This window comes from Schistocerca nitens, chromosome 4 (genome assembly GCF_023898315.1).
Source record: "Schistocerca nitens isolate TAMUIC-IGC-003100 chromosome 4, iqSchNite1.1, whole genome shotgun sequence".
NCBI classification, from domain to species: domain Eukaryota; kingdom Metazoa; phylum Arthropoda; class Insecta; order Orthoptera; family Acrididae; genus Schistocerca; species Schistocerca nitens.
The window spans coordinates 412000132-412023533 of record NC_064617.1 but is presented as its reverse complement, the minus strand read 5'-3'; positions in this window follow the sequence as shown (position 1 = coordinate 412023533).

Sequence of the window (23402 nt, the reverse complement as noted above, 5' to 3'; positions counted from 1 at the left end):
CTCAACTGCTGAGGTCATTAGTCCCCTAGAACTTAGAACTAGTTAAACCTAACTAACCTAAGGACATCACAAACATCCATGCCCGAGGCAGGATTCGAACCTGCGACCGTAGCGGTCTTGCGGTTCCGGACTGCAGCGCCTTTAACCGCACGGCCACTTCGGCCGGCCATCTTCGTGGTGTAGCAATTTTAATGACCAGTATTGTACGTCTTCTAGATCGACAGTTCCAATGATTCTGTCTTGATTTTTATTAAGTCTTGCTTACATGAGCAAGTGCAGCGTCAGAACTGTCTCTCTCTTTACTTTTTTTTATCTAACTGATGGCCATACAGCACCTCCTAGATTTTCTTTTTCATTCTCCTGTATGTAATTCGCCTCAACATCTTGGATGCGAGGGATGTTAAGCTGACTGTGCAGTACTTTTCGCACTTATCGCCCCTGCTACTTTCGGGAATGTGTGTGTGATATTTTTCGGAAATCTGAATACTAATGGAACCGTAAAACACCCAAATCTCTATAGAACTTGGAGTCAATTACAGGGTCCCACTTGACTTGCACATCTATTATAATTTCTTCCTCTACTAAGTAATCAGATGGTTCCTCCACATCGTAGAAGCCTTCAATGTTGTGTATTTCCAAGTATCTGTCTCTCCACAGTGTTTAACGGTTGAATTCATATTGCAGTCTTCATATTCACCGAAGGGTATTTCAACTTCAGTGTATTCAGTGTATTGAAAGAGACTAAACAACGAAGGTCGTCAGTCTCCTATTCACCCTCCAGAACGGAAGTAGTGTACCCAGTCCGTTAGCGTATAAAGTAAATTCATGGAGAAACTGTTCTAAACATTTGGATACGGCGTTTCTGGGGCAGAACGTGGGAAACAAACCGATTTTCACCTAGTGGGATGTGTAGAACCGCCCAGAAACCACATCCCAGGTGCGCAGAGCATCGACCCCTCGTCGTTAATTCGCCGGGCGCATTAGATCTGGGGCCGGAATAGCTCCCCGTCTCAGTAGCGGCCACGTTAGCATGGACTGCTACCCCGTCGGGTGAATCAGTAATCTGACAACTATTTCTTATTAGATTTCTTTCCAGTTTTTCTGCAGACATTTTCCTGTACGCCCTACTTATTTCACTCCTAAGTGGCTTATATTTCATGTCATTTCCAGGACATTTTTGTACTTTCTTCCTTCATGGAGTCATTGTAGTATTGCTTCAGTTACCGAAGTCTTCTTCGCACTTTTTTTCTGTATTTATTTGTCTAACTTCAAACCCTTATTATGATTCTTTATTACGTATTTATCCCACTTCTTCCTGTATAGGTTTCATCAAACGATTCTCTTAAATTTGATCATTACTAAATTGTATTTGACTCTATATTTATTTCAGGGCACGCCTTACAATGTGATATCGGATTCTGGAATCTGCGTCTGATGATGACGTAATCCAGGTGCAATTTTCCCGTATCTCTATGCCTTTTGCAAGTATACCTTTCCTTCTGATGATTTTCAGAAGTTTGTTCACGACTAACGGCTGAAATGTCCTACCAGGATCGAATATGCCCGGCGGTTAACGACGATGGGCCAGCATGGATGTACTTTCTGGGTGGTTTCCCACATCCCACAAGGTGAAAACCGGGCTAGTTCCCTAGTTTCGCTTCAGATACATGCTACGGAAATGTTTAGAACATTTTCTGTGCGCAGACAGATTGAATACACTACTTCTGTCCTGGAGAGTGAATGGCAGACTGATGATATTCGCTGTTTAGTCTCTTTAAACCAAGGTATATAGAAAAAGCAGGTAGACCATTCCGGCCCCAAGCGAGTAAAAACTCCTAGACGCCTTTGCGCGCCTTGACGTCACGGAGAGGACGCTGCAGTGCAGTGCATTCAGTGGAACACGGAAGTGGAAGTGTACATCCAATAAAAGTAATTTGTTTTGAGACAGTCACGAGCAAGGGTCACTGTAACTGTGCTCTGGCAAATTGTATTAATACTGCTCGATCGACGACGGACGTTATTTATCACGTTTTTCCCAAGGATGAGCACTTGCAACGTGAATGGATAGTTCGATGCAAACGCAAGGACAAAGTGAATGTGAAAACTGCCCGTGTGTGTTCAGCTCATTTTTGGCCTGAAGATTATGAACGGGATCTGAGAAATGAGCTTCTAGGGATACCTTCAAGGAAGAAGTTATTACCAACAGCAATCCCTGCATAAACATTCCCAACTGGCATCGAGAAGAAATTGCGGAAAGTGGTGATGCAAACAAAAGGGTAAGACGTCTGCGCATACATAATAACACTTTAAATAATTGAAACTGAAAAATCACCGTAATACAAACGAATTCACATAAATGCAACGCTAATTGACGCATTACTATATTGCTATACGAGAGTGAATGACTCGCTATATTGTACAGGCAATAAATAATGTTGCTCAGCTGTATTTGCTTTTCCTCCAGTATATAATAGCTTCATTTGTCGTAGAAATAGCCGTTATTTTTACGTTTTCTCGATATATTAACTATTTTAAAGCTAGTATATAGTTCAAATGACAAAATCAGCATATTTCGCGTAATTTGTTTAGATTTACTTCTTTACTGACCAGTTGTCTTCGTAGCGTTGTGGTATGGTTACTGACTCCCATGTTAGAAGTTACGGTTTCGTATACCTGTATTTCGTATTAAATCTTTATTTTTACGTTTTATCAAATTAAGCTATTGTACCCGCTTATGCCAATGACATTTCATCGCTCTTCCCCCATGAACCATGGACCCTGCCGTTGGTGGGGAGGCTTGCGTGCCTCAGCGATACAGATGGCCGTACCGTAGGTGCAACCACAACGGAGGGGTATCTGTTGACAGGCCAGACAAACATGTGGTTCCTGAAGAGGGGCAGCAGCCTTTTCAGTAGTTGCAGGGGCAACAGTATGGATGATTGACTGATCTTGCCTTGTAACATTAACCAAAACGGCCTTTCTGTGCTGGTACTGCGAACGGCTGAAAGCAAGGGGAAACTACAGCCGTAATTTTTCCCGAGGACATGCAGCTTTACTGTATGATTAAATGATGATGGCGTCCTCTTGGGTAAAATATTCCAGAGGTAAAATAGTCCCACATTCGGATCTCCGGGCGGGGACTACTCAAGAGGACGTCGTTATCAGGAGAAAGAAAACTGGCATTCTACGAATCGGAGCGTGGAATGTCAGATCCCTTAATCGGGCAGGTAGGTTAGAAAATTTAAAAAGGGAAATGGATAGGTTAAACTTAGATATAGTGGGAATTAGTGAAGTTCGGTGGCAGGAGGAACAAGACTTTTGGTCAGGTGATTACAGATTTATAAATACAAAATCAAATAGGGGTAATGCAGGAGTCGGTTTAATAAAGAATAAAACAATAGTAGTGCGGGTTAGCTACAACAAACAGCATAGTGAACGCATTATTGTGGCCAAGATAGACACAAAGCCCATGCCTACTACAGTAGTACAAGTTTATATGCCAACTAGCTCTGCAGATGATGAAGAAATTGATGAAATGTATGACGAGATAAATGAAATTATTCGGGTAGTGAAGGGAGACGAAAATTTAATAGTCATGGGTGACTGGAATTCGTCAGTAGGAAAAGGGAGAGAATGAAACATAATAGGTGAATATGGATTGGGGGGAAGAAATGAAAGAGGAAGCCGCCTTGTAGAATTTTGCACAGAGCATAACTTAATCATAGCTAACACTTGGTTCAAGCAAGAATCATAAAAGAAGGTTGTATACCTGGAAGAATCCTGGAGATACTAATAGGTATCAGATAGATTATATAATGGTAAGACAGAGATTTAGGAACCAGGTTTTAAATTGTAAGACATTTCCAGAGGCAGATGTGGATTCTGACCACAATCTATTGGTTATGAACTGCAGATTGAAACTGAAGAAACTGCAAAAAGGTGGGAATTTAAGGAGATGGGACCTGGATAAACTGAAAGAACCAGAGGTTGTAGAGAGTTTCAGGGAGAGCATAAGGGAACAATTGACAGGAATGGGGGAAAGAAATACAGTAGAAGAAGAATGAGTAGCTCTGAGGGATGAAATAGTGAAGGCAGCAGAGGATCAAGTAGGTAAAAAGACGAGGGCTAATAGAAATCTTTGGGTAACAGAAAATACTGAATTTAATTGATGAAAGGAGAAAATACTAAAATGCAGTAAATGAAGCAGGCAAAAAGGAATACAAACGTCTCAAAAATGAGATCAACAGGAAGTGCAAAATGGCTAAGCAGGGATGGCTAGAGGACATATGGAAGGATGTAGAGGCTTGTCTCACTATGGGTAAGATAGATACTGCCTACAGGAAAATTAAAGATACCTTTGGAGAGAAGAGAACTACTTGTATGAATATCAAGAGCTCAGATGGCAACCCAGTTATAAGCAAAGAAGGGAAGGCAGAAAGGTGGAAGGAGTATATAGAGGGTCTATACAAGGGCGATGTATTTGCGGACAATATTATGGAAATGGAAGAGGATGTAGATGAAGATGAAATAGGAGATAAGATACTGCGTGAAGAGTTTGACAGAGCACTGAAAGACCTGAGTCGAAACAAGGCCCCGGGAGTAGACAACATTCCATTAGAACTACTGATGGCCTTGGGAGAGCCAGTCATGACAAAACTCTACCATCTGGTGAGCAAGATGTATGAGACAGGCGAAATACCCACAAACTTCAAGAAGAATATAATAATTCCAATCCCAAAGAAAGCAGGTGTTGACACATGTGAAAATTACCGAACTATCAGTTTAATAAGTCACAGCTGCAAAATACTAACGCGAATTCTTTACAGACGAATGGAAAAACTGGTAGAAGCGGACCTCGGTGAGGATCAGTTTGGATACCGTAGAAATGTTGGAACGCGTGAGGCAATACTAACCTTACGACTTATCTTAGAAGAAAGATTAAGAAAAGGCAAACCTACGTTTCTAGCATTTGTAGACTTAGAGAGAGCTTTTGACAACGTTAACTGGAATACTCTCTTTCAAATTCTGAAGGTGGCAGGGGTAAAATACAAGGAGCGAAAGGCTATTTACAATTTGTACAGGAACCAGATGGCAGTTATAAGAGTTGAGGGACATAAAAGGGAAGCAGTGGTTGGGAAAGGAGTGAGACAGGGTTGTAGCCTCTCCCCGATGTTATTCAATCTGTATATTGAGCATGCAGTAAAGGAAACAAAAGAAAAATTCGGAGTAGGTATTAAAATTCATGGAGAAGAAGTAAAAACTTTAAGGTTCGCCGATGACATTGTAATTCTATCAGAGACAGCAAAGGACTTGGAAGAGCAGTTGAACGGAATGGACAGTGTCTTGAAAGGAGGATTGAAACGTCCCCTTTTGAACAATTATACATGACTGTGCTTAAACTGACACACAATATTTTTTAGCGCAACGCAATCTGACTTTCAAAAATCCCTACAAAAGAATGGCCCTGATTAACATTAACCTATACCTTTCACAAATCACTTACCTCACAAAAATCTTCGTTACTCGAACTACTGCAATACAGCGAGCGCCACTACTGCCAGCTAAATGAAAGATTCAAATTACGGAAGGCACTAACTACTGATAGGCATAGTTAGCAAATGAAAGATTTTGATAGAGAACAAACAATGTATTTACCTTAATAGTTATCAAAAGTCATAATATATATAGGAGTTCATAACATCCATTCTTACAAATATCAAAACTCCGCCTTTTCTCTCCCCACATTCACCAATGCTGGCGGCTCACCTCCTACTGCGCAACGCTACGCGCTGTTAACATCCAGCTATCGCTGCCAAACAATACAATGACAGACAACAATGCAAACTAGACACAGACTGCACACAGCACAGCCAGTGATTTTCATACAGAGCGCTACGTAACGTTGCCAATAAGAAAACATAAACAGCCTACTTACGTAGCCCCCATGCTCCCCACAAAAAAATTTTACAAATTTTTATGGGCACTGGCCAATACATATTTGTTAAAATTTTTCATAATCGTAATTACAATAACAAAGAAATCAAATGCACACACTTATTGATACAATGTTGGTCAAAAGCTAAAATTTTCTCACAGTCCATAAAGACAGTCCTGATCATTCATCACATTGCAGTGTTTTTCTCAAAGTCTGAGTAGTAAATGAAAATGCACACGGGAGTAGTGGATTTCCATGCAGTCTTGAAGAAGTAGTGTTGTCCTTCCAACGAAAAGACAGTGCTGACTCTTGACATGCAGACAGGTAATGGGCCACAACAGAGCAAACCCACCGCAGAGTCAGTCGAAGGTTTGAAGAGTATTGGTACGTAGGTCATCACAGAGTAGACCCACTGTAGTCCTGGTAGAGATTACAGTATTGGTGAGTCATCAAAGGTGCAGACCCACTGTAGCCCTGGTAGAGATTGTGGTATTGGTGGGCCACCAGAGGTGCAGACCCACTGCAGTCCTTGTAGAAATAATGGTATTGGTGGGTCATCAAAGATGCAGACCCACTGTAGTCCTTGTAGAGATGGCCAGCAGCCATCTGTTGTGACTGTGCAGGTGCACAATCACCATTGAAGAGTCTTGCGGATAATATAGCAAGTCCATAACCACCACTTGTGCACTCACAAAGTTTTTGGATTTGTCCTTAGAACCAGCAATGCTGTTATCCAGTCCCTTGCTGAATTATTAACACACGTGCAAACACTAACAGTCCCTACTTCTCACATATTGTCCATATACTATGACCAACAGAAACGTGTGCAGTGAAATGTAACTTGCAAGTTACTTAATTTGATCAACTGGTGTCAATTATAATTTTATAACAAGAATACAATAACAAAGATACAAAATACATCATTAAAGAACATTACAATACAGATAACATTTGTAGTAACACAGACTTTACAAAAGAATAGAAATAAACATATACATCAGTGTTACAGGAATTATGACATGAACACATACATAAAAGATTAGAATAACTTTCGAAACCTCAACTTCACATATGTGCATTAAAACAGAACAGAATAAATAATGTCTAAGCATATTTACAAGGTAAATAACATATTATCAGAAAAATTCTACAACATAAATCTTATTAGCTAAACACATACAGACAGGAAAAACACAAATTCACATAGAGTAACAACACAAAAATACAGGACAGGGTTTGTTTTCAGTGTGACATTTGGTACTGCAGTCCAACCCAAAACTTCGTTCTGTAGATCTTTCCCCTTATTTCAACATTTGTTTCCACCACAAAAAATCCTATCCAAGCATGCTTTCTGCATTCTGTTCACATCCTCTTTCAAAATTCTTTTTTTGGCCAAATCATTTTCTTATAGCTTCCCAATGCATTTCTTCCAGTTTATCACAACTCGTTCTCACATATAGCCTACCCCATCTTAAGCTAACTTAAATCTACTGCGCTCAGATGCTAAACTAAGGAACGAGGCAATGCAGCAGCACAAAACAATTAACACAAACAGCAATGATAAAAAATACAAATGGCAAAGCAAGCAGCATTATTAATACTAATATAACGCAATGAGCAGCAAACAAGAAAAATAAATCAGTAGTAAAACTGGCTTAACAGAGTAATGTAAAGTGAAATTTAGTAGTAGTATGCCTGACAAACAGCAGAAGTAAATGCAATAAATTATATCTAAACATAACAAAGCTCAAGCAGAAAAATATTACGGTAAAGACAACAATGCAGATAAGGGAAATGTCTATTCACATCTTAATATCTATGTCATTAAAGTGGTGCACCACAAATTATTCTACAAAATAAATTACCAAGTACTTGAAAAGAAAATTATAAATGCAATTCCTGTGAAGGTAAATGTCTTTTTGTGCTCCCTCATTTTCTTGAAAAAAATTATTATTTACTCGATCTGTAGACAGAAAATACACTCCTGGAAATGGAAAAAAGAACACATTGACACCGGTGTGTCAGACCCACCATACTTGCTCCGGACACTGCGAGAGGGCTGTACAAGCAATGATCACACGCACGGCACAGCGGACACACCAGGAACCGCGGTGTTGGCCGTCGAATGGCGCTAGCTGCGCAGCATTTGTGCACCGCCGCCGTCAGTGTCAGCCAGTTTGCCGTGGCATACGGAGCTCCATCGCAGTCTTTAACACTGGTAGCATGCCGCGACAGCGTGGACGTGAACCGTATGTGCAGTTGACGGACTTTGAGCGAGGGCGTATAGTGGGCATGCGGGAGGCCGGGTGGACGTACCGCCGAATTGCTCAACACGTGGGGCGTGAGGTCTCCACAGTACATTGATGTTGTCGCCAGTGGTCGGCGGAAGGTGCATGTGCCCGTCGACCTGGGACCGGACCGCAGCAACGCACGGATGCACGCCAAGACCGTAGAATCCTACGCAGTGCCGTAGGGGACCGCACCGCCACTTCCCAGCAAATTAGGGACACTGTTGCTCCTGGGGTATCGGCGAGGACCATTCGCAACCGTCTCCATGAAGCTGGGCTACGGTCCCGCACACCATTAGGCCGTCTTCCGCTCATGCCCCAACATCGTGCAGCCCGTCTCCAGTGGTGTCGCGACAGGCGTGAATGGAGGGACGAATGGAGATGTGTCGTCTTCAGCGATGAGAGTCGCTTCTGCCTTGGTGCCAATGATGGTCGTATGCGTGTTTGGCGCTGTGCAGGTGAGCGCCACAATCAGGACTGCATACGACCGAGGCACACAGGGCCAACACCCGGCATCATGGTGTGGGGAGCGATCTCCTACACTGGCCGTACACCACTCGTGATCATCGAGGGGACACTGAATAGTGCACGGTACATCCAAACCGTCATCGAACCCATTGTTCTACCATTCCTAGACTGGCAAGGGAACTTGCTGTTCCAACAGGACAATGCACGTCCGCATGTATCCCGTGCCACCCAACGTGCTCTAGAAGGTGTAAGTCAACTACCCTGGCCAGCAAGATCTCCGGATCTGTCCCCCATTGAGCATGTTTGGGACTGGATGAAGCGTCGTCTCACGCGGTCTGCACGTCCAGCACGAACGCTGGTCCAACTGAGGCGCCAGGTGGAAATGGCATGGCAAGCCGTTCCACAGGACTACATCCAGCGTCTCTACGATCGTCTCCATGGGAGAATAGCAGCCTGCATTGCTGCGAAAGGTGGATATACACTGTACTAGTGCCGACATTGTGCATGCTCTGTTGCCTGTGTCTATGTGCCTGTGGTTCTGTCAGTGTGATCATGTGATGTATCTGACCCCAGGAATGTGTCAATAAAGTTTCCCCTTCCTGGGACAATGAATTCACGGTGTTCTTATTTCAATTTCCAGGAGTGTATTTATATTAGTACGTCTATAAATTTTATTTTAACCAATGCTGCAGCGCAGCTAGAAACTAGATATTAAACAAATTGAGTAAATAAATACAAAAGCAAGCCATATGGCATTTCTCTCAACTAGCAAGACAATAGCCGTGAAATGTTTCTCATCGTTTCATTAGGCATTTTAGTAAATATCATAAATTAAGAGTTCCACAGTATAATCATATGTTTGCAAGTTTGAGCGTGTCGTATTTGCAATGCTTTCTACAAAGGAATGCCAATAGCGAGGATAATGGCCTTCCTTTTTTTTCTACCTGTGCCTCTGAAAAGGCACACACTAATGGCTTTTTCTCCAGGCGTCTGACACAGCTGGGTGCCCACGACGCATTACGTGCAGGTGGTCACTTAACTTTCTTACGGAAATATTTACGACAGCAGTTTCCGCTGCAGTGGCAGTCTCATATAAAAAATTTCACAGGTCGAGAATTTGCGTTGCAAATGTGTAGAAACAAAATCCTATGAATATAACAGTGTCCAAAAAATATTCAGTGGCATTGTGATACATTCACACATGTACACACATTTCATAACTCTTAAAATACGATTCTTGGTTTACAACAACCTTTTTCACAAACCAGAGTCCCTAACCACTACTCATTATTCCTTACCTTATTCGTCGACACTTCTTCAATATTTCATCATAACAGATACGTAGCATACTCAAGTAACTCATATAGCATCAGCTTATTGATCATAAACATACCGCAACAGCATAATACACATAGTCATCGTAATAATAACATCATAACACATCAGTCAACTCTCAAAATCGTCGTAGCTTCCTCCAATAATTTCAAAACCTAAAAAAAATTCTCTGCTCATGTCAAAAGTGTCATCTACCTCAAACATACTTTGAAAATCATGATCCCATACCAAATACATCATTCAAAGCTCTCATAGTATCACAATGGTTCCAAAAAATATATGAACAGTTCACAAAGTACAGACAAAATACAATTTCGTAAGTGTGAAGTTATCCAACGGTGTAATTACGTAAACATCTGTCACTGCCGCAGTAAAAAAGTTTGTCTCTCTCAGTTAAATGATCAGATAGCTGTGTAATTCTGCGTTAGAGAAATAAGGTACCGATGTGTAAAGTTGTATAAGCAAATACCATATTAGCTAGGGCTCCTTGTGCTCGCCAAACACATGGTACACAAAGTAAGCGTGTACCCCCCCTGAGGATAAATGTAATTATACCCTCAGGTGTTACAGATTACAGCAATGGAATGAAATGTATCACGGAAAACTTTCTTTGTAATTCAAAAATCTTTAAAAATAAATGTTTTAAGTATAAAATTAATCACTCAAATACGTGTACTGTAGCGCTAAACTGTGCGTATTGTTGCAACATAATCTCTGTGGAAGTGTCGTAGTTATCGTCCTCCGAAAGCTAAGTTCTGCAGAAGTCAATGTACTTACCTCATGATAAACAAAAGTGAAATGCTTTGCGTATAGATATCTTAGTTATTACGGTTATTGGTGTGATGAAGAAAGTACTGTACAGTAACGTATTGTTGTGCCACGAAAAAGACCGCAAAAGCAACATTGTAAATTGTCACTCATTAGTAGCGTCGTGATAAAATCGTGTAGTTGTCACATAAACTAACCACTGTGTCATCTGGTATCTCACAGAAAGTACTTTAAATCCAGAATGTATTTTCGAGTAAACCAAAATGTTGCATTAAAATCTCATTAGCAGTACGGGTAACTGTTCTAAGTACGTGAGCCTTATAGTTGTTACGTAATCGTGCAACTAACAAGCAAGAATGTACAAATAACAACATTGTGTCGTCTGTTCACTATAACAATGCATTTGTAATTTCTGTTGAAATAAGTTCTCTTGGTTCTTGACTGGATATTTAACTTCAAACATTGTTGCATGGTAACAGTTTCTAAGTCTGACAATGCATACTAGGAATGTGAAGTGAAAAGTTTTATGGCAAAGACAAAGTTTAAAAAGCAGATTATTTTTCAATAAACGGTTTTACATGTGAAATGTGGTGCAATCCTTTACTCTTCATAGTACTCACATTTTCAACTTGAACGCAATTATCATGCGGTATACGTCGGTAAAGAACACTGGAATTTTTCTCAAGGTTAGCGTCTATGTTGTTTTTCTCTGAGCCAGCCGGCGCACGCCGCTGCCTGCGGTGCGAGTCATTGTCTGTCTGTTTGTTGGCGCGCGTTGTTATTGGGATTAGAAGACCTAACTTCTACAAATTCACCTTGACGAGAGGGCACTGCCCTGTTTAAATCCAGCCAATTCTGATGCAATTCAGGTCTGTCGTTACGATCATATCGTCTGCCGTCATGTCGGTAGATTCCATAGTTTCTTTCTTGTTGGTCATGTGGTGGAGAATTTCTCCCGGAATCGTAACTGTGCGCTGAACTGTTGCGTCTGAAGTTATTCTGTCTCCCTTGATAATAATTGTTTTTGTTCCCATATTGGCTGTTTCTATGGTAATCTCTGTCATATTCATTACTACGGAAATGCGATCTTTCTCTGTAACTATTATTACTCTGCCAGTGGTTGTCATATGGGTGGTGTCTGTTTTGGTCACGATTTATGTTGTAAGAATAGCGTTGTCGTGTCCAGTTATTATTTCTGTCATCGCGGAATTGTGACGGATGTGACCTGTAATTGTTCTGCTCCTGTTTTCGCGTTCCGTGATTGTCAGTGTCAATTTCCAGTTCTTGTAAGAGCCCCTGAAAAGCTTCAATGTCGTCTTTGCAACGTCCTGCCAAAATAATATGTCGCAAATGTTCAGGTAATTTGATTAAGCAAATGCGGATGAGTTCTGAGGGGCTGTATGGGTTTGACAGGTACTGATTCTTGTGCAACATGTCTTCAAAATATTTCACAAGACTGGAAAATTCAAATTGTTCGAAATGTTTTATCATTATGATGCTATGTTTTACTTGGTCTTGTGTAGCTTGAGACCAATATGCTGAGAGGAAGGCATGATAAAATTCTCCTTCACTGTGACAATCGTGAATGACCGATCGCATTCTTACAGCTGGTTCATTCTCTAAATAGCTACACATAAATTCTAATCTGTGCTCTAATGACCAGTTGGGAGGAAAACAATGAGAGAATTGATGGAGCCACGCTTGTGGATGAATGTCGTTGCCAGAATTCTTAAACGTTTTGAATTTACATGTAGTAATGAACAGCTTATAGTCAAAATCATCATGTCGGGGAGTCGCATGTCGGTCATTGTTACGTCGTGTCGGCGGTTCAATCTCAAAATTCGGTGCACATTGCCAATTTCTTTCATAACTTCCGAAATGCCCTGTGTTATTATTTTGTGGCTGTTCCATATTTCTATGTCCCTCTTCCCGTATTGGGGCGCGAGTGTCCTCTGAAATACGTAATTCTTGTATTACCTGTGTCAGCTGATCTTGTACTTCCCAGAATCTCTTTTGTACTGTGTATTGATTTGATTTTGATTTTGTTTGAATTTTCTAATTTGTTCACACTCTTCTGTGTCATTAAAGACTACCGGTTTTGTGTCATTCAGATTATCATCTACATTCGTAGATAAATTATTTAGCTGATCCGAAAGTTCAACTACTTTCTCTGATAATGAACTAATTTCCTCCATGTGTCTTTCTGAACCAATTTTCAGAGTATCTACTGTGTACTTTAAGTTGTCCTGAGTTTTTGCAAGTTGCGTAACCAAATCGGTAGATGCAACTGAGTCAATTTTAGCTTGCAAGGTCTCATGGTTTTCATGAACAATAGTTTGCAGTTCTTTTATGGCTGCTTCGTGATTCTGTAATGCATTTTCATGCCGCTAAAAAATAGGTTGAAAATGCTCACAAATTTGTGTTTTTAAGTCATTACAGATGTCTTTTTGACATTTCGATTCAATGTTATGTAACTCAGTAGTTAAATCTTCACGTGTTTGTTCAAGCGTGGTGTCTAACTTTTGAAGATTTTGTTCCATTGTGTCTAATTTTTTAAGATTTTGTTCCACTATGTCCAACTGTTGCTGTGTTTGTCTCTGGTGTTGTTCCATTGTGTCTAACTTTTGAAGATTTTGTTCCATTGTGTCTAACTGTTGCTGTGTTTGTCGCTGGTGTTGTTCCATTGTGTCTAACTTTTGAAGCTTTTGTCCCATTTGTTGCATTAATTGTAATAACAATGCACTGGTGTCTGAAACATGTTCCTCAGTGCTTTTCGGCAGTGAATTTGCACCGGCAACATTCACATTTTGACAAGCAGAAAATGTGTCTTGACTTATTTAAGAAAACGGTGAGGACCCAAAACCTGAATCTACAGTATTTGCGAGATTGTGTCCTGTCATTTCAGATTCCTGAGGCGAGCTGTTGCCGACCGATCGATCGATAATGCTTCCCTGTTCACTAATTGATTCACTGTCTACGCCATTATTTGCCGCCCGCTCCATTTCCCTATGCACAATTACCAAATTACTACTTTGAACATTAGTTAATTCATTACACGGTGGCGCTAACACACTGCTTTCGTCTTCACTGTCATTTCTCAGTTTACTTTGGAGCCTAGTATTACGTTTTTCACACGCCATTATTGTCACAATATTTCACACGACAACACAGAAAAGCACAATTTGAAGAGCAAAAATGAGAGCACACATTAACATAGTACTGAAAATAATATCTAGTTAATTGCAAGCACAGCTGCGAAATACTAGGTGCAAATCTACATGCATTCCACAACTGTGTACAACAATGAAAAACTACAACTACAAAGGAAATTCTCTCTATAATTACGCGCTAGGAATGAACAATAGCTACATTAATTACACAAACTACAAGAAAAAAATCATAAGATTCCAGTGAGGTATCCTCGGCTAAGGGTCGACATATGAAACGTCCCCTTTTGAACAATTATACATGACTGTGCTTAAACTGACACACAATATTTTTTAGCGCAACGCAATCTGACTTTCAAAAATCCCTACAAACGAATGGCCCTGACTAACATTAACCTATACCTTTCACAAATCACTTACCTCACAAAAATCTTCGTTACTCGAACTACTGCAATACAGCGAGCGCCACTACTGCCAGCTAAATAAAAGATTCAAACTACGGAAGGCACTAACTACTGATAGGCATAGTTAGCAAATGAAAGATTTTGATAGAGAACAAACAATGTATTTACCTTAATAGTCATCAAAAGTCATAATATATATAGGAGTTCATAACATCCATTCTTACAAATATCAAAACTCCGCCATTTCTCTCCCCACATCCACCACTGCTGGCGGCTCACCTCCAACTGCGCAACGCTACGCGCTGTTAACATCCAGCTGCCGCTGCCCAACACTACAATGGCAGACAACAATGCAAACTAGCCACAGACTGCACACAGCACAGACAGTGATTTTCACACAGAGCGCTACGTAACGTTGCTACTAAGAAAACATAAACAGCCTACTTACAGGATATAAGATGAACATCAACAAAAGCAAAACGAGGATAATGGAATGTAGTCAAATTAAATCGGGTGATGCTGAGGGTATTGGATTAGGAAATGAGACACTTAAAGTAGTAAAGGAGTTTTGCTATTTAGGGAGTAAAATAACTGATGATGGTCGAAGTAGAGAGGATATAAAATGTAGACTGGCAATGGCAAGGAAATCGTTTCTGAAGAAGAGAAATTTGTTAACATCGAGTATAGATTTAAGTGTCAGGAAGTCGTTTCTGAAAGTATTTGTATGGAGTGTAGCCATGTATGGAAGTGAAACATGGACGAAATAGTTTGGATAAGAAGAGAATAGAAGCTTTCGAAACGTGGTGCTACAGAAGAATGCTGAAGATAAGGTGGGTAGATCACGTAACTAATGAGGAGGTATTGAATAGGATTGGGGAGAAGAGAAGTTTGTGGCACAACTTGACTAGAAGAAGGGATCGGTTGGTAGGACATGTTTTGAGGCATCAAGGGATCACAAATTTAGCATTGGAGGGCAGCGTGGAGGGTAAAAATCGTAGAGGGAGACCAAGAGATCAATACACTAAGCAGATTCAGAAGGATGTAGGTTGCAGTAGGTACTGGGAGATGAAGAAGCTTGCACAGGATAGAGTGGCATGGAGAGCTCCATCAAACCAATCTCAGGACTGAAGACCACAACAACAACAACATTTAATCGCTTTTGTCAATTTATCTGATTTTTAGTGAGAAATTAATGCAGTTGCATAGTACTTAGCAAAAATTTTAGGGTTAGTAGGCCTACTCATTAAATAATTTTAGGAATAATAAAATTAAAATTAAATTCATTCCTTAGGGATCCGGAAGTCGTGCACAACGCTGTGAAGCAAGAAGTTTGCAAAAGCGAGCTTTGACGACTTTAGAAACTGTGTCACCGCAAAAAAAGAAAGTCGACCGGACCACAAGTACAGATTGCGTTCACGAACTGACTGAAGTAGTGAATAAGGATTTGGAAATTAAGGAACTGAGGGCCAAGATTGAACTTTTAACAAAACTGAATGCACAGAAAGAAGCGGCACTAAAAAAATGTGATGCAGCCTTACGAAATAAAACGAACGATCTCCGACTTGTTGTTTCGTTGAAGCGGGCAGAAAAGTCAACTGACGCGAAAGAAAAAGTCAAATTGCACAGAAGTGTAAATAGTGTATTGTCAAAGTGTTTTACACCGGCGCAAATAAGATGCCTATTAAACGAAAATAAATGGCTAAAGTGGAATTCAGAGGACATTTCCCATGCTTTGACTCTAAGAGCTCTGTCACCTAAAGCATACACTTATTTGCGAAAGCGAAAAATTCCTTTTCCGTGCAGGGCAACACTTCAGAAATGGACGAAGCAATTTAAGTGCAGACCGGATATTCTTGAAGATATCCTGTGTTTATTGAAAGCCAAGTCACACACTTTTACTACTCAAGAGAGACTAGCTGTTCTGACATTTGACGAAATGAATGTTGGTGGGCGTATAAGTTACGATTCGTCTGAAGAGGAGGAGGAGGAGGAGGATAATGGTGTTTAACGTCCCGTCGACAACGAGGACATTAGAGACGGAGCACAAGCTCGGATTAGGGAAGGATGGGGAAGGAAGTCGGCCGTGCCCCTTCAAAGGAACCATCCCGGCATTTGCCTGGAGTGATCTAGGGAAATCACGGAAAACCTAAATCAGGATGGCCGGACGCGGGATTGAACCGTCGTCCTCCCGAATGCGAGTCCAGTGTGCTAACCACTGCGCCACCTCGCTCGGTTTCGTCTGAAGACGTAGTAGTCGGACCACATTCCATTGTACAAGTTTGCATAATAGTGGGTTGTGTAAGCAGTGGAAACAACCAGTTTACTATCATTTGGACATTGTGATGACTAGTAATTTGCTTCAGAGGATCATTAAGGAAGTTGAGGAATCAGGAATCATTGTTGTTGCTGTGACGTGTGATATGGGCGGAAAAAATATAAAAGTTTGGAAGGAACTGTCTGTCGATACAGAGAGAACTTATTTCGTAAATCCAGCAGACGACACCAGGAATGTATGGGTTTTCTTCGATGTACCACATCTGTTGAAGTTATTACGGACCCATTTCTTGGATACAGGCATTTCGATACCTGATGGATCCAAAATATCTAAGGCAGCTATACAGGAACTTTTAAAGCATTAAAAGAGTGACGATAACACACCACGTTAGTGAAGCGCACTTTTACGCGTAACAGGACGAACAAAGCAGAATGTGCGGATGGCAGCGCGCCTATTTTCACGACGAACAGCTCAGGCTTTGACGTATGTTCATAAGGAAGTTGAAAGTAATTTTACTGAACTCGTTAACGACGTCTTTGACGTCTTCAACCCTAGAGTTCCAAAAGATGAATGCCCACCCGTGCGTAGTGGGTTTGGAATGAATCTCATAATTCAGGAAAATACTTTGAAGAGATTCTTAGATATCTGTTCAGCAATGTGCGTTGGTGACAAAAAAAGAATGTTGCCCTTCCAAAAAGGTTTCATATCTTCAGTAAATCTCTCTTTGGTCTTGCAGAAAGTCTGAAAAGCATGAGAGTTAGCTGTATATCAACTTATAGACTGAATCAAGATTGCCTGGAAAACTTTTTTTCTAGGGTACGAGGATTAGGTATATTTTATAACAGTCCTACACCTTTCGAAGTAAGGAACAGGATACGTCTCCTTATACTGACGGGTAATGCAAGTGATATTTCTTTCTCTGGGAACACGCCAGTTACTAAAGAATTAAACATAAGAGTCTTCACAGTGTGACGTCGACGCGGATTCTGCATCCCTAAGTTACATTACCAGTGAGCTCTGTGTAAATGTTGTTGATGAAGCGCCGCTACGAGAAATCCCAGAAACTGTGAATGTGGAAGAAAATTTACTGCAGATGTGGTAACAATGGGGGATGACTCTAATCTCAGATGTTCTTTCAGATGCGGTAAAATACCTTGCAGGCTATATTGCATTTAAGTGCCACAACATTGATAAATCACTAGACTTTCCAGGAGCAAAAAGTGGAGATCATGCTGCAGACTGGATATCAATTATATCTCGTGGTGGTATTTACACTCCAACGCCAGCGTCGGAAAACAGAGTGTAGCAGTTTGAAGAAGAATTTGCTGCTTTTCACGGAAATTGAGTGTATAAACAAAAAAATGTCGTAAAGTCTCTGTGCTCTATTTTAAAACAAAAGTTTCCTGAGGTTCATGAAGCAGTTATTACTTTTTACATAAAAACGAAAACATGTATAAGGATTAGGCATCTCAATCAAGAAGCAAAGTTGGAAGTAATGAAGAAATGTGCCGCAAAGAGGAAGCAGTTATGGATTGCATCGTCATCTGGTAAATGGCAGTAGAAACAGATTACATTAAAATTTGCTTCTTCATCAAACGAGTGAGTTATTTTTCATCTTAATTATCATTTATTTACTCTTAATGTTTACAAAACCTGTCATGTCCCTTGTTTTGACTTATACAGATGCGTATCGAACGAAACCGAAAGTAAAATGGACTAGTAACATGGCACTGAGTCTGTGGTGCGGCGCATTTGCCGTGTAAGCATACGGCTGCGCTGTGCTAGGGTCCTCGTCGTGACGTCACGGCGCTCCACCCAATAGCAAGTGTTTTCGCCTGAGTGGCCCCACCTGTCTTTAAACAGCTACTCAACATCAGCGTTACAGATTCAGCGTATGTTAAAGTCGGAACAGCTTTCGATGAACATCGAGACTGCAGTATGAATTCAACGTGTCTGATTGCCATACAGTGGGCCCATGTTCAGTTCCCGGCAGGGGCGGCGATTTTTTTTTCTGCTCCGGTACTGGGTGTTGTGTTACCTCATTATTATTTCATCATCATCGACACAATTTGTTGCAGAACTCTATTTCTCTTTCTCGTTTATCGTTCCTGCTGCCAAGTCCATGTTCTCCTGTAAATCTCTCTTCTATTCCTTCCTCTGTTTTCATTCTGCAATCCTTTATGATTAATGGATGATCATCACCATTTACATATTGAAATTTCCGTTCACTATCCGTTTGCCAGAGGGTAATGCACCGCATTTTTTTTTTTCACGGGCGAAAACAGTGCTACGAATGCGAAACGTTACGTACTGTATGTGTTACTTAAACTCTCCTGAGTGAGCACGCCAAGTTTCCGTCACTTTCAAGAGATAGCGTAGCTGCAAGACAGTTTCAAAACGATTCACACAGTGAAGCACTGGCTTCACCACCAGGACAATGACTGGTATTGATAGGGCGTACGCGTCCTTGTTTCGCGCTGGAGGAAGGCCGTAGAACGGGATGGCGAATACGTGGAAAAATTGGGTGCATAGATAAGCACCATTGTTTCATGTGTCTAATTCTCATTATATTCAATAAAGAATTGTTGAAGAAAAAAATGCGGTGCATTACTTTCTGGGCAACACTCGTATATTCTCTCCAGCTTTTCATCGTTTGCTTGTGACGTCAGCACGTATACCTGAGATATAGATGTCGGCATTGGTATGCTGTTGTTTCTGACGCGAATAATCCTATCACTGAACTGTTTACAATAACTCAGTCTTTCTTTCTATTCACGACGAATCCTACTCACATTCTACGTTTTCTGCTGCTGTTGATATTACCCTAAATTCACCTAACTAAAAATGGATGGAATGAGGAATTATGTAGCTAATAGCATACTGGCTTAATACAAATTTCCTGTAACCCGAGTACTTTGAGAGAGCAGGAAAACTCATCAGTGGCACTGGAACAAGTAGCAAAGATTTCCTAAATACCTCCTCTTGTTTTCCGAACTGTCTCTATCACAAGAGATCACGACGAAGTTGCACCTTTCAACGGCCACCCTGATGAGATGTGTAAGTGTACCCGTTAAATTACATATATAATATGTGGAGAACTTGGGCTACTGACAGCAGCAGGTTATCGTAGGTCTCTGGAAATACTAGAGCGCGTTCTGACTGGAAAAAGGCTTAGGTAGTTCTGATTTACCGGAAGGATAGCAGGACAGACGCACAAAGCCGTACACAGACATCACTGTCGTCTATCTGTCCGTGCACGACAGTACACGTTACTAGTGTGTTGCAAAATGGAGCGCGCGAAAATGCGATTTTCGTTTGGTCATATCTCTAGTTCTGTTGATCACACAGATAAGGGCTCAAATGATTCAGATGGCCCTTGGCCTAGCGCACATTTGTATACCTGTCGGAAGAATAGTTACATTGAAGCCATCCTACAGTACGGGGCAAAATTTTAAATACTACACACTTCCAGCCAAGACAAATTGAGAAAATCGGTTGGGTCTTTTCCATTACGATGTAGTTTTGGTAGGCCTTAGGGTTCCTGATAAAAGCATCTTTAGTTCATGGGCGGTTCCTGAGGAAGCCCGAAAAAAAGGATTTCTGGGTACGAAATGTGCCAATCACGGTGGTAGCCACTTCTATCATTTCTATTCATCGCAGATAAGCGGCATTTTTGACATGTGCTCTTAAGATAAAATTCTGGGGAACTTCGAAACTTTTTTCGATGTCATTTACCCGTTATCGAGATCCAGAGGTTCAAAGTTACAGTACTTACGCAGAAAATAGGATGAAAAACAGTTTTAGCCGTTTTTACACCGTGTGACGCAGTTACCTAAATAACAGACCACAGAAAATGTCTCAAATTTTCATTGTACATTTTTTATACATGAATATAGAAATGAATTTTTTCCGTGTTCGACAATCTGTATCCGTTTTCAAGATATACCCGAAAAACCAAGATTTCTCAGTACGAAAATTACTAATTCAGGGAACGGACTATTCTATAATCTCTACCAACGGCAAACAGCCAAAATGTTTACCCCATGTTCTGAAGACGGTGTTCGCGGGAATCCCTGAAATAATGTTCGACATAGTCACCCATTACCGATATCCAGAGATTCCAAGTTACCGTACTTACGCACGTAAAATATGCACATAATATCCGCTCTGAGACGCAAATTCAGTCCTAACTGACATAGTAAACACATTTTATGGGTTCAACGGTCATTTCAAGTGCTCTGAGGTCACCTTAATATGTTTTTAGTTATCATTTCTTCGTAAATAAAACTTTAAACGCGCTGTCTCTGTGTAGGGGCTCTTCACGACTATACAAATATGCCTGAAGAGGTAGTGCAATGACAAAAATGGGCCAAAACGGATCTTAACATGCCCGAAAAGTACTTAAAATGACTGCTAAAAATTATATGAAACTGATAGTCGGTGAATTCCGTAAAATATTTCTAATAACGTTTTCAATATTTTAAGATTCAAACCGTAAGCCGCGCATTTTCGATTAATTGCCACCGATGAGCAAAGTATCCACAAAAAATGAAAACAAACGATTTTGTGTTAACCTTGTATTATGCATATTTATTACTTGTTGATTGTATGTATCAAAGTATATAAATGTGTCGAAGTACGTGAATAATCTGTCAAAACTTTACTGACCTGTAGAATTCGTTTTATATAGGCCGTAAACCCCGCGGTAGCAGGGGAATGAACGGAACCAGAAGAACTAAGGTGGAAATTAAATCACTGAGGACACAATAAAAGTCTTAGGTCTAATTTTAGCTAGCAACCTTCCGGGGGTATTATTGTGAGTGGGGAGAAATCACATACGGGGTTCGCAAGGACCAGTCTTAGATCCACTATTGTTCTTCAAATATGTACTCGTAAATGGTACTCTGTCTAATATACAAAAAGCAGAACTAGAACTTTTTTTGATGACACTACTATTGTAATCAACCCAAGCATGCACACAGCAACAGAAGAAGTGATAACTTTTTAAAGGTGTCGTTGCCTGGTTTTCTGCGAATGGTCTCAGCCTCAATTTTACAAAGCCACAACGCATTCAGTTCCGCAGATAGTGAGAAAGCAAAAAAGGGGGTGGAAGCTTCAAAATTCTTAGGTGTCCATGTTGATGAGAACTTAAACTGGAAAAAGCACGTTTTGGAACTCCTAAAACAATTAAGTTGAGCAACTTCTGCACTTAGAAACACTACAAATACTGTGTAGAATCAAATTAATAAGTTGACACATTTTGCACATTTTCATTCGGTAATGTCACATGGTATAATGTTCTTGGGCAACTCGTCTTTAAGAAAGACTAATATGTGGAGCTCACTCACGATCATTTTGTAGACATCTATCGAAGGAATTAGGCATACTCTCTACTGATTTACAGTATATTAATTTCCTCATAAAGTTTGTTGTAAATAATTCACTGTATTGCAAAGAGAACGATGATGTACATAATTCATCTAAATCTACATCTACATGGTTACTCTGCAATTCACACTTAAGTGCCTGGCAGAGGATTCATCGAACCATTTTCATACTACTTCTCCACCATTCCACTCTCGAATGGCGCGTGGGAAAAAGGAACACCTAAATCTTTCCGTTCGAGCTCTGATTTCTCTTATTTTATTATGATGATCTTTTCTCCTTAAGTAGGTGGGTGTCAACAAAATAGAGAAAGTTGGTGAATGGATTTTCGTAAATAGATCTCGCCCCAAAGAAGACCGTCTTTGTTTCAGTGACTGCCACCCCAACTCGCTTATCATATCAGTGACACTCTCACCCGTATTGCGCGGTAACACGAAACGAGCTGCCCTTCTTTGCAGTTTTTCGATGTCCTCCGTCAATCCTACCTGGTAAGGATCCCACACCGCGCAGCAGTATTCCAGCAGAGGACGGACAAGTGTAATGTAGGCTGTCTTGTTAGTGGATTAGTCGCCTCTTCTAAGTGTTCTCCCAACAAAGCGCAGTCTTTGTTTCGCCTTCCCCACAATATTGTCTATGTGGTATTTCTAATTTAAGTTGCTCGTAATTGTAATTCCTAGGTATTTAGTCGAATTGACAGCACTTATATTTGTGCGATTTGTCGTATACCTAAAATTAATCGGATTTCTTTTAGTACCCATGTGGATGACCTCGCACATTTCTTTGTTTCGTGCCAATTGCCACTTTTCGCACCAGACAGAAATTCTCTCTAGACCATTTGGAATTGATCCTGTGATGATTTTACTAGTACCAGAAGTAAAAATAATATCCATTACTCCGCATTATGGGGTGCAAGTGTCAGAACTAAAGTTTTTAATAACTTAGCCAGTGATATAAAACGTCTGGCAAAGCAGCAAAGTAAAATTTGGAAACGATTTTGAAAACTTTCTCCTTGACATCTCCTTCCATTCCGCTGAACTATTTTATCATCACAATGTGTAAAGGTGGAGGACAGGAGCTACTAACTCACATTTGTATATTTAACAATAATAACAAAAAACAGATAACATACCAATATTTATTGTGTGGCTATGGTGACAAACTTAATTTGCGATGTGAATGTCAAATGACTTGTTGCACATTATTATGGTTTATCGTGAAAATGGTACAAGGAACATGAAATTAAGTAACTAACTGCAACGAGAACGTTATATTTTTCAGATTTCAGTTAAATAAGAAGCCACTAAGGTTTCATCGTTGTGATAAAGCACATTAGAGCAAGAAAACTAAAGTGAGAGTAAAGTGTATTTTCCAGAAACT